We start from the raw sequence: 12,857 nt of genomic DNA, 5'->3' as shown, positions 1-12,857 counted from the left end.
GGGAATGGAACTTGAAAACCATATTTCAAAAAAAAATTCATAAAAATACATAAAAAAAATTTCATATTAAAATACAAAGAGAGAGAGAGAGAGAGAGAGAGAGAGAGAGAGAGAGAGAGAGAGAGAGAGAGAGAGAGAGAGAGAGAGAGAGAGAGAGAGAGAGAGAGAGAGAGAGAGAGAGAGAGAGAGAGAATTACGGCTAAAAAATGAAGAACCTTCCATTTTCAACCCGTTTCACTTATGTAGTACACTTAAGCTTAATATTCCTGAAAATCAGCATAATTTTAACACAGACATTGCTATGGTCGTAAAAAAGATAAACATTTGCATGAATTTCAGATACTGAACAATCGAAACTGAAGGAACTGGGAAACAGCAGCAATGGTCTTGAACGTTTGACGTGAAAGGCAAAAACGACTGTGTAATAAAAAACCCTTCAGGAGAAAGAGGTTTTCCAGGTATATGTTACTTATTCTTATTCCAGCTATTAGCAACATATAACTTTACACGACAAAAACATATTGCTCACAGGTTTTTAGACTCAGAGCTTTGAGATAATTTTATTTTTTTGCCATTATGAAATTATACAAAAATAATTTTGTAATCCTTGGACACCTGAAACCGTAGTACTCAACCTGAGACTTTGAAAATAATTTACAGGTAACCATTCAGAAGCATTTGCTGGATAGGAGTGACAAAGATTTTTTTTTTTTTAACCACGCTTCTAAGTTTTACCACGTTCTTAAGTTCTTGGGTGGTTTGGGGCACTGCAGTGACATACGGAGTCCTTAAGAACTATCCTTCACCCTTCATGTTCCTCGTGTGTTTCAAATTTTGATGCCTTGCCTTGAAACTATAGTGGTTATTCCAAGGTCACAGATGAAATATATGAACAATATCAATATAGCCACAGCGTGGGGTTTTATATATTTTTTATAGAAAAGAACAAAAGGGACACGCATATTAACTGAGAATTCTACAATTGGAAGCCTCCAGGCCATATGCAATTTTATTCCAAGGACACATGCCAACAATAGATAGCATTGGGCACAATTTTCAGTGTCGAAAATGATAACAATGATTGCAGGTCCACAATAATATCGCATGTGAAGTATATAAAGTGTTTAATGATAAGAGCTTTCGAACCCTGCACCAGGTTCATCCTCAGCAAAGTGAACATTATGAATTTAAAAATCTTTCGAAGTAAACTTCTGAATAGGACAATTATTCCACTATGACGAACGCAAATGAAGGAAGCGCTCAACAGCCCAACTAGGTGATTCCGTTGTTGTTCGAATTCTCGAACAACAACGGAATCACCTAGTTGGGCTGTTGAGCGCTTCCTTCATTTGCGTTCGTCATAGTGGAATAATTGTCCTATTCAGAAGTTTACTTCGAAAGATTTTTAAATTCATAATGTTCACTTTGCTGAGGATGAACCTGTGCAGGGTTCGAAAGCTCTTATCATTAAACACTTTATATACTTCACATGCGATATTATTGTGGACCTGCAATCAATAGATAGCATAATGAACTTCCTCTAACTACCCCGTTGCAATTACAAGGAATATTAATTACTTAGGATCCTGATCATTAGTTTTGTACCAAGTAAGCAATAACTAATTTCATGAAGCCTAATTCTACGTTCTGTGTTCCCGTTACCTGCAAGCAAAAGCAACGAGAGAGAGAGAGAGAGAGAGAGGTACCGAAGCAAAACACTGTCTCAATACCAACTCGCTTTTAATTTTTTTTTGAGATTTGGCTCATTATACATGACTAATTACAATAATTGCAGACAGTTTCGCATCTAGGCTATAAATTACAACCTGCAAGGGCGTTTAATGAAGTTAAAGCAGAAAAGAAGAGCCAATTCCGCCTGAATATCAAATTAACAAAAGCGGACTACAGCCAGCACCACTCTCAAATTATAATCCTTAAATTCAAAAGCATGAGTTCTCTATGTTTGCCCAATTTCCATCTCTTGTGATTAAATAACTTTGTTGAGAAACTAAAATTCACCCGCAGGCAATTTTCTTGCACTTGCTTCTCTTTATGATTACGTCCATCAACTTTAAGCTCTCTCTCTCTCTCTCTCTCTCTCTCTCTATCAATATAAGCGAGTGTGTTTGTAATTAAACCACCTTAATCTGTTTTACTTTGAAAATACTATAGGAGAATCAACTCATCTTTAAGGGATACGCAGTAAACTTAATCGATTAAGGGGGAGGCGAAGAATGGCCAGGATAACGCAAACCCAAGAGCGGTCAAAATGGATACCCTGGGTAGCTAGCTATGTCGTAAGCACATTCGCTGAGAGAGAGAGAGAGAGAGAGAGAGAGAGAGAGAGAGAGAGAGAGACTCAACACAACACGTGTCTCCAGCCTCACGTGGCACTGAATGATCTGCCTTTTTTCTCCTCCTGTTTTTCTTCTTCCTTGGTCTACTGTTCCTTCCAAGCAACACCGCCACCATCACCTCCTTCAACAAAACCATTATCGTCGAGGAAGTAGCTAGAAATTTTCAGGGGCAGCAGACTCAAGAGAGAGAGAGAGAGAGAGAGAGAGAGAGAGAGAGAGAAGAGAGAGAGACTAAAAGGGTTAAAAGTCCTTTTTATGATCCTTTCAATGATAATCTTCGGAAGTTTGAAGTGCCGGATGGCTAGCGCGATGTACTTGGGACCACAATGCCTATCCGAGACTCTATATTATGGCGAGAAACATGATTTATTTTATGAGTTTATGCATTTTTTCGCCAAATTTCCAGGAAAAACAGAATGCAACAAGATTTAGAGACAGGCCAACATTACGTGCGTCTGAAATAGCAAAATGATCACAGATAGAACCAAGGTAGGGACAGGACAAGGAAGGTCATCGACGCCTGGTTTAATGACAAAAAGGATGTGGGATACCAGGGAAAACCTGGGTGACGACCATGTGCAGGAAGCATGGCTATAACTGGACTGACGTGGAAGATAAGCCCAAAATCAAGATACTAGGCACAGGATGCAGATGATGATGAAGATTAAGATGCATGGCCATAAAAAAAATCAATAGAAAACAACTGGCCTAAATCTATTTACATAAACACGAGAAACGTATCGCAAAGACAGATATTTATTTCGTGTTTGTATTCATTAATATTCAAAGCTTCATCATTACCCTGAATTTTGTTTTTGCAGAAAACAATAGGACAATAATAACAATCAACTGTAGGAAGCATTAAATGCACATGAAAATTCTACAACAATGCTCAGCCAGTAACATTTACATATGGAGCATAACATCTCATAAAAAATGAATAAGGATAAAGAAAATACCTTCAAAGGGATAAAGAATTATTTCTATTCTCCAGAAGAGAATATAAAAATGTAAATACAAATTCTCAATTCTAACACAACGTGAGAGGATCAAGCATTCTGACGGGGTTTTCGTTTGGATCCAGACACGAACACACTTCTAAAATTTCTCGCAAAATAATAATAAGAAATATAAAAAAATCGTCACCACCACGATACTGTGAAAATTTACCTAAAGGAAGCGAACTGTTATAAAATACTTCAGTTCAAGAAAGAAGCCTTTTCTCTCTATATACATAAAGCCTTGAAAAACAATAGTATACATTCAATATTTTCTACTATATGTACTATATTCTATATCGAGAGGAACACTGACGAAAACCACACATCACTAGGCTGTGTGATGTGTGCTTTTCGTCGGTCTTCCTCTAGATGTTTACCTGGAGTATTAATTTAAGTTTCTTTCTGAGTATTTAATATTTTGTGCGGCCTCCATCTGTCGGTACCACAGCCTGCATTCTTGAGGGGTATGATTTCAGCAAATCAAAAAAAGCTGAGACTCAAACTACATTTCCCTGAGCCCTTCGGTCCCTCTCTTCGCACGTCGTCGAGACTTGATATAGTACCATCAAAGTTCAATGATCCTTTAAGATGCTACCAATGTTTTCACACACATTAAGGTCAGGGGAGATACCTGGAAATTCCCTTGACAAGAAGAAATCGATACCACTGATTCAAAGCAGCTCCAGTGTCTGAAGAGCCTTGAAACATGGTGCCTTATCATGCAAAAATATGACTTCTTCAACAGATAAGCACAGTTTCTCTGAAGTATTCACCATCCCATGACTGTCCTTTTTCTTTGACGATCCACATTAACCGTTTGGCTGAGAAACAGAGAAAAATTCCCAAACATTCAGGAAATTTCACAAACTGGCAATAGCACACATCATCGCTGATATCATCCAACTTTGCTGCCCAGATTATGTCATTTTTATGATTTGGCTTCCTGACTGTGTAAATGAAGAATTCATCTAATGCAGCAACATGGAGAAGTCAGCTTCATCCCAATCTTTAAGAAATTAACCACAATGCCATGCACGGTCTTCTCTCTGTTGCTGAGTGATGTAGGGCTTCCTGATAACATAAATGGCTTGATACCAGATTTTTCAACTCACGATATACAGAACTATAACTTCTCTTTTTTCCCCTTTTTGTTTTTAGTTCAAGCGCCAATTTACGTAAAGACTTTCTTGGTCTACCCACTGCCTCTGGTATTCTTTTGACTCCTGAGAAAGGACATCAGGCCTTCCAAGATTCTCACTCTTTTCCCGATGACAGTCATGTGGATTTTTGTTCCAGTTTCTTTTAACAAAGGATTCATCTATGTAATGTACTTAGCTATCCAGGAACGTGAAATGAGGGATGCGCCAGCATCCCTCATTTCACGAAATCAAATGGATTCGGTCAATCCATTTGATTTCCTCCGAGTCGTTAGCCATTGCTGTAAAATGAAAAATAGCTTAATAGAAACTTAGACAATGTACTTGGAAATAGGCTATAACAGAAAACTTCATAAATTTCCATTTGTTCTGTAGAAGGGGGCTCTAATTTCGAAACACCCGGTATATACATACATATATATGTGTGTGTGTGTGTGCGCGCGTGTGTATTCAATTAGGTAAACAAATTCTTGTCACTGCTAATGCTTTATTTAGTCCAGGGTTTGTACGCAATATACAACTGCGTTAAAAGTTAATCATTAGGAATACTTTTCATAAAGAAATATCTAAAGAGCACCAGAAAAAAATAGTGTATAAATTTTAAAACTGATGAAAACATAAGTGCTATTCACTTTAAAAAAGTTAGATAAATATATAAAAAGTTATTTACAACTCATTAAGACAACTGATTCGAAGCCCAAAGCAAATCTCTAATTACTATAAAGGAAAACAAGGCAATTTTAAGTTTAATTACCTCGTAAATTGTGGGCAAATAAGAGCTGAATATGGGTATCTTATTTTATCTCATATTATATTAGAAGAAAGCTGTACAAGTGACCTTTATTGTAAGTTACTTTAAGGTTTCACCTCTGACAATTACATCAAGATCTGCGCCGTCTGCTAAAACAATTTCTGATACGTAGGAATGGTCATATCAAACCTCACGAACATAAACGTATACACAAACAGACAGACAGACACACACACGACACACACACACACACACACACACACACACACATATATATATAATATATATATATATATAATAATATATGAGAGAGAGAGAGAGAGAGAGAGAGAGAGAGAGAGAGAGAGAGAGAGAGAGATTTAATAACGATGTCAAAAGACAGAAACAAAAAAGGAATTTTTCTATCCTCCAGCCTGCCACTTCCTAGATGGGCAGCCCAGATAGAAGCCGTGTCCTTTGCCGCAGAGTGTCTGAGCAAAGGTTTTTGAACCCATCCCCTGGAAAAATGCATTCTCTGAGTTTATCGTAATCACACGATCATCTTTATTATGCGTATTGTTATAAATCTGCATTCAGTTCGGAGTTATATCGCTATTGCTCACATTATTATCTGGACTCTGACCTGAAACAGACAATAGGTCTTGAAATTGAAAGCACAATAGGAATATGACAATAGGGCTATGACAGAAGGTTCCAAAGCAATACATAGTATGTCACAACAGAATGACACCCCGTCAAAAGCCGAAGGACAAACTGTATTATATAACCCCGTTTCAGTATAACCACTTCAATGACTATACTATTCAGTTTCATCACTACATCGATATCAGGCCTAAAGTATACCTTTGGTCAAAACGCCCATCTCTCCAACAGTTTAATTACTATGAACGCACACAAAAATGTATTTACTCAAGAGCTTGCAAAGCTCTAGTGGATTTTTCCTATACGATGCGAAATCGTCTGAATTTTTCAGCAATATTAAGGTGTTCTTATAATTATGTTGTATTGTTGTAAAATGCGAAATGGTCTGAGTTTTTCAGTAATATTAAGGTGTTCTCATAATTATGATATATTGTTGTAGAGTCTGCTGTTGTTAATATCTATAATGACAAAGTGTAATATTTGACAAACAAAACTAACTTTTCCTAAAACTTAAAAATGACCTCTCTCTCTCTCTCTCTCTCTCTCTCTCTCTCTCTCTCTCTCTCTCTCTCTCTCCTCTCACTATATATACATATATATATATATATATATATATATATATATATTATATATATATATATATATTATATATATTCTTGCAAACATTTTGTGTAAAATTCAGCAAGTTTTACTATTATGAAATCTCCTCCAATCTATTATTAAATCAATTGTTAGGCCGTCTTCTCCTGCTGCTTTGTTTCTTTTCATGCCTTTAAATGCTTTCTTTACTTCTACTGTTACTTTTGGTATATACGTATATATATATATATATATATATATATATATATATATATATATATATATATATATATATATATATATATATATATATATATACATACACACACACACACATATATATATATATATAATATATATAATATATATATATATATAATAATATATTTGTTGTGTGTGTGTGTGTATATATATATATATATATATATATATATATATATATATATATATATATATATATATATATATATCAAAAGTAACAGTAGAAGTAAAGAAAGCATTTAAAGGCATGAAAAGAAACAAAGCAGCAGGAGAAGACGGCCTAACAATTGATTTAATAATAGATGGAGGAGATTTCATAATAGTAAAACTTGCTGAATTTTACACAAAATGTTTGCAAGAATACTCTATACCTACAGCTTGGAAAAACTATCATTATACTAATTCACAAAAAGGGTGACACAAAAGAACTGAAAAATGACGGCCCAATAAGTTCACTTTCAGTAATATACAAAATACCTAAAAAGATCTTATTAGGCCGAATAGAAACCAAGAGAGCAGGCAGGTTTCAGAAGTGGATATTCAACAACTGACCATATCCATGTCATTAACCAGCTAAAGGAAAATTCAACAGAGTATGATAAACCACTATACATGGCATTTAGAGACTAAGAGAAAGGTTTTGATTCTGTCAGAACTTCAGCAGTAATGAAAGGCCCGTCAAAAGCAAGGAACAGATGAATCTTATGTTAGAACACTAGAGGATATATACGGGTCATACAGCAACCCACTAAAACTACATAAAAGATAAGTGAGACATTTCGATTGAAAAAAAAGTTAGATAGGAAGACCCCCATCTCTCCTAAATCATTCACAGCGTGCCTAAAGTGCCTGAAAGAAGTTTTTAAGAATTTAGATTGGCAAAATGTAGGAATTAACATTAATGGGGAATACCTTAACAACTTAAGATTTGCAGATGACATAGTTCTATTCGGTGAATCAGGGGAGGAATTGCAAAAGATGTTAGAAGATTTGAATAGAGAAAGCAGAAAGGTAGGACTGAAAATGAATATGAGTAAAACTGAGATAATATTCAATTAAATGCAGAGAAAACAAATGAGGGTTATGTACGAACTTCTACAGATTGTTAATGAATATACGTATTTAGGACAGACAGTAAGTGTTTCCCCAGGACGAGACCGAAATTAAAAGAAGAATAAGCATGGGATGGAGAGCTTTTGGTAAACAAAATGAAATTATGAATAGTAAAATGCAACTTTCTCTACAAAAAACACAGTATTTAATCAGATGGTCCTACCAGTATTAACTTATGCATTGGAAACTTGGAGCCTTACTAAAAAGCTTTAGAACATAAGCTAGTTACAACTCAAAGAGCTATAGAAAGAATAATGATGGGAATAACACTAAAAGACAGAAAAAGAGCGACATGGCTAAGAGAGTAAACTAAAGGAGAGGATATTCTAACAACAAGTAAGAAATAGAAATGGACGTGGGCAGGACATATAATGAGAATGTCAGGACAAAACGAATAACAGAATGGGTTCCTAGAGATTGCAAACGAAGGAGAAGAAGGAAGAGAAGACGATGGATTGGCGAGAAAAGAAAATTTGCTGATATAGACTGGCACAGAAAAACCATCTACAGAAGGGAGTGGATGGACATGTCTGAGGCCTTTGTCCTGCAGTGGACTAGCAACGGCTGATGATGATAATGATAATATGATACATTATATATTATAATACACATACATATAGAATGTTTGTGCGTGCGCCCACGTGTGTGAAAGAATACAGATAAGCATATGAGTATGCCCTATACAGAAGTAGTCTGGGAGTGACTGCCTTGTTGTAAAAGCGGTCTGAAACAACACAAGGTTTCCAATAAATTTATGGATGAACTGATGCAAGAATTCAGAGAACGGGCAGCAGACGTAGGTGCAAAGTTCCAGAATAAGAAGACGAGTCGCGAATGATGTGCATAAAGCTAAATGATTTTGAATATACAGAAGTGATAAGGGCTATTGAAGAGAAATGGCAGAAACTGGTCAAAACTGAAAGCATTTGCAAGACGAGAAAGTTGAGAGTAATATGAACGAGATTGACGTAACGAGGGTAAGCAAACCTAGGATGAAGGAGCAAAGAGTGGGAATATATATGGTGGAAGAATAGAACCGGTTGATAATCAAAACTATTTGGTATTAAATAGAAATGATAATGGTAGGATGACAGAAATGGCGAGTGACAGACTAAATGAAGCTGAGAGGAGACAGGAACTGACTATAGAAACCAAGGAGGGAATGTATAAAGTATGGCCCAGTACTATATACATTCCGTACTCGCCATAATGGATGATCACAAATATTTGTGTAAATTTCCAACGTAATTAGAACTAAGCCATGACAGTCATATGTGACAAGATGCTTGCATGTTGGAAACATATGAAAGCATCTGTAACGACCTAAGGCTATTTCATGGGATCACTGCTGACCCATAGACGGCATATGCGGATCGTCGATGCGTCTGAAATAGGTCTGGCATAGGGTACCCTGTGATGTTTGGACGCAGATAAACGATTGGGTAAGTTACTCAAAAGTGTTTAATTCAGAGTCGTTAGGGAGATGCAGGACGGGACGCCCTAGTAAAGTCTGAATAAACAGGATGACAGATGTATGGAAAGGAAAGGGATTTGTATCAAGACAGCAAAAACCTGCACAAGACGAGTGAATGGGACAATCGGTGTTTTACGAAAGCGCGGATCCCCATGTCATAAATGCGTCGCGTTTTTCACGAAAGAGAGTTTTTTTTGTTTTTCTGAAATTTGTAGCGCAAGCGCGTTAGCCAGACTTGACTGCCTGTTGTCCCCTGCTCGCTACCAGCCAGTGCTACCAGCGCTTCGAAAAGATAATCTTACAAGATCTTGAAAACTTTACTCAAAGCTTGAAATGAAAATGTGAAAAATCTCCGAATTCTTGAAAATTATGTACAGAAAGTTCTGAAAAAGACAATCTAGAGAAAAATGAAAGCAGGTTTCGGTCAGACTGCTTAGTGTTCTTTTCACAACTTTCTTGTCAGAATTGCGAGAGGTTTCTTTTAGTTGAAGACAAAGTCATGGCGATGTTGCACAACATGGAACCAAAGGGAGCAGCTTGCCCTGGACTTTCCTCCTTTAGTGTCTGAGCATCAGCTTGATGATTTACGGGAAGAATGGACGACTTTTATTTGGGCAAAGGAGACAGTGCATAACGGGCTTTCTCATGAAGTACCAGGAATTTGGCATAATTTAAGGAGTATACATTAGATAGAAATGGTCAGTCCACGTTTAGTTTATTGTCTGACTTCATGTGTGGCCTCCTTGTATTGCCAAACTCTTCAGCCTGTGTTGAAAGAAGATTTTCCCAATTAAATCTGGTGAAGACGGAACAAACGCCGCTCTTTTGATGGCATGTTTTGTCGCGCTTTTTGAACAAGGTTTCTATTCTAAATCAGCGCTTTCGTAATACGCCCGGTACAAAGCGTGTAAGAGGGCTCAACGTTAATGATGTGACCTCTGTGTCCGCGTATGACGCAAGTAATGTTGTAGAAGCTGAAACACGAATTTCCGGCTTGATGTTAAGCACACACACACACACACACACACACACAAGATTATAAGAAAGTCGAAAAAGAAAAGAAAATTGTTTGCAGCCGGCCTCCTGAGGGATCGGTTGCATAACCAGCAATTGTATTGTGTTGCTTGCTTTTCAAATGAAAAGCTGAAATGAAGTTGATTCCATTAGAGGTTCTAACTAGCAAGTTGTGTATTGATAACTAATACCATCTAACTTTTCAAAAATCAGCGTACTGATGCTGGTAATGTACAAGGTGTAGGAAGTTGTGCATTATAAAGAAGAAGAAGAAGAAGAAGAAGAAGAAGAAGAGATCACCAATGTGTTTTGGCAATGCTAGGAATCCTTCACATACTAGGAATAAAAGACAAAGCAAATAATACTAATAATAATAATAATAATAATAATAATAATAATAATAATAATAATAATAATAATAATAATAATAATAATAATTCAGAGCAGGATATATAAAAAATACTGCAAAGCGATATCAATGCATTTCTGCACCACATAAAAAGAATATTCCCAAAAATAGAGTCATACATAATTGAGGACACAAAACAATATAAACTAGGACAAAAGAATGCAAATACCAGGGAAAATTTTACCACGGGAAAATGTTTCTCATAAAAAAAAAGCTGCTCATAAAAACCTGAATCATAAAGCGAATAACTAGAAAATATTATACCTCCTAAGCGCGATGTGTGAGCCGCCATCCATATACGAGTATACATAAACCCATTTCCCATTTTTATGATGTTTCAATGTTAAGAATTTGCATATCAAAGAAAACTTGTGAATAGGAAGGGGGCATTCCATACTCGCGAGCCATGAAAGGAGAATATTCATAAAGTTACTTGAACATCTAAGTAACTTTTAACAATTTATTACAGATTGCATTTCCAATACATAAAGCAGTAATGTACTGTAAGCCTAAGAACTCGCTAACATTTCATTCCACACAAAGGACGTATAAAAGAAGAGGAATTCTTATTTATTTACAAGACTTCTTTGTGAAATGTCAGCATAAGCTTAGAGGCAAAAATGCAATAAAGGGCGTAACTAAGCGTATAAAAGGAGATATTCAATTATTTACTAAGCTTCAAGATAAACTACAACGAAATCAGTCTTATGGTTTATAACAAAATCAGTTTTATGGTTTAGCAAAAAATAAAAAAATTAATAATTTCAATTCTGATCAAATCACTTCGTCCACTAACTGCCAGTCTTCTGTGTTCAAAATCAAGCAATATTGCCGTTTAGCAAATATTTTCTTTAAAAATACAAAAGTGCAACCATATACTAATAGTCTTTTCGTAAAACGAACGCAAAACAAAAATAAAACCCTAAACATCCAACTGCAGACATTCATAAGAGGGAAATACTGTATATATGCAAATGGAGTTCAGTGTCCATGTGAGCTAGAATTTCACTGAGTGAAAGAAACATCTAGTGTGGCTACTTTCCTCATATATATATATATATATATATATATATAATATATATTATATTATATATATATATTAGATATTATTATATATGTATATATATATATATATATATATATAGTATATATATATATATATATATATATAGGTATATATATATATATATATATATATATATAAATATATAATATATAATAAGAGTTTGCGTAAGAACGCGGTTTTGTTCCCGAATGATCTCTAAAATGGAAAAAGAAAAAATGCACCAAACTCAACAGCAGCCCTAAAGGACAATTTTTATGTAGGAAGACCGTCTTTTAATTAATTCGCACTACTATGATTATTTAAGGTTCTGCCCTATTCAAGTATATCTCTTGGATACTTTTACTTTCAAGAGTGGTGAAGCATATGATGATGCCTAAACATTAGGAAAGAGAAAGTGGAGACAAATTTTCCCACACTCATAAAATATACATCCGGAATCCTCTGGTTGGTTTAGATTCAGGCGACTTCTGAGCCAGCAGAGGCTTTCCCTCCAAGTGTAGTCATTGTTAAAAGGGGAATAAGAGGCCTGATGTAGACTTCTGGGCTACGTTAAACAAACAGAACTGCTTCATATTTGCCTATGAAGCTGTTTATCTTGTGTCATGAAGGCTTCTAGAATAAGTCCATTCTAACCGACGGACCCTTTTCTAGTGGCCGTTCCTCCAGCAACTATCCCTCTCTCCCCTAAAACCTTATTGCGCAAAACTGCCATCCGAGTCTCTTTCTGTGTGATGAGGATCAGCTAACCCCGATTTCTTATCTATTGTCGAGCATTGTTTGGCAATCTCTAGTGAGGAGATCACATGACCTCTTGCTTCCAGGGTCACTACCTGACCTGGGGTAACGACCTCTTTACATCTCTTCAACACAATTCCCTGCACGCTCCATCAATCATTCGTGTCACAAACATCACATTACAATAGAAAGTTGGTTAATAATATCACAAACGTGCAATCTCTCTCTTATTCTATGTATCCTGTGCTTGTGTGTGTGAGGTGCCTCCAGCAAAAAGTGCATATTTATAAATCTATAC

The sequence above is a fragment of the Macrobrachium nipponense genome, chromosome 1 (assembly GCF_015104395.2).
Source record: "Macrobrachium nipponense isolate FS-2020 chromosome 1, ASM1510439v2, whole genome shotgun sequence".
Classification (NCBI taxonomy): domain Eukaryota; kingdom Metazoa; phylum Arthropoda; class Malacostraca; order Decapoda; family Palaemonidae; genus Macrobrachium; species Macrobrachium nipponense.
This window is presented reverse-complemented; position numbering follows the sequence as displayed.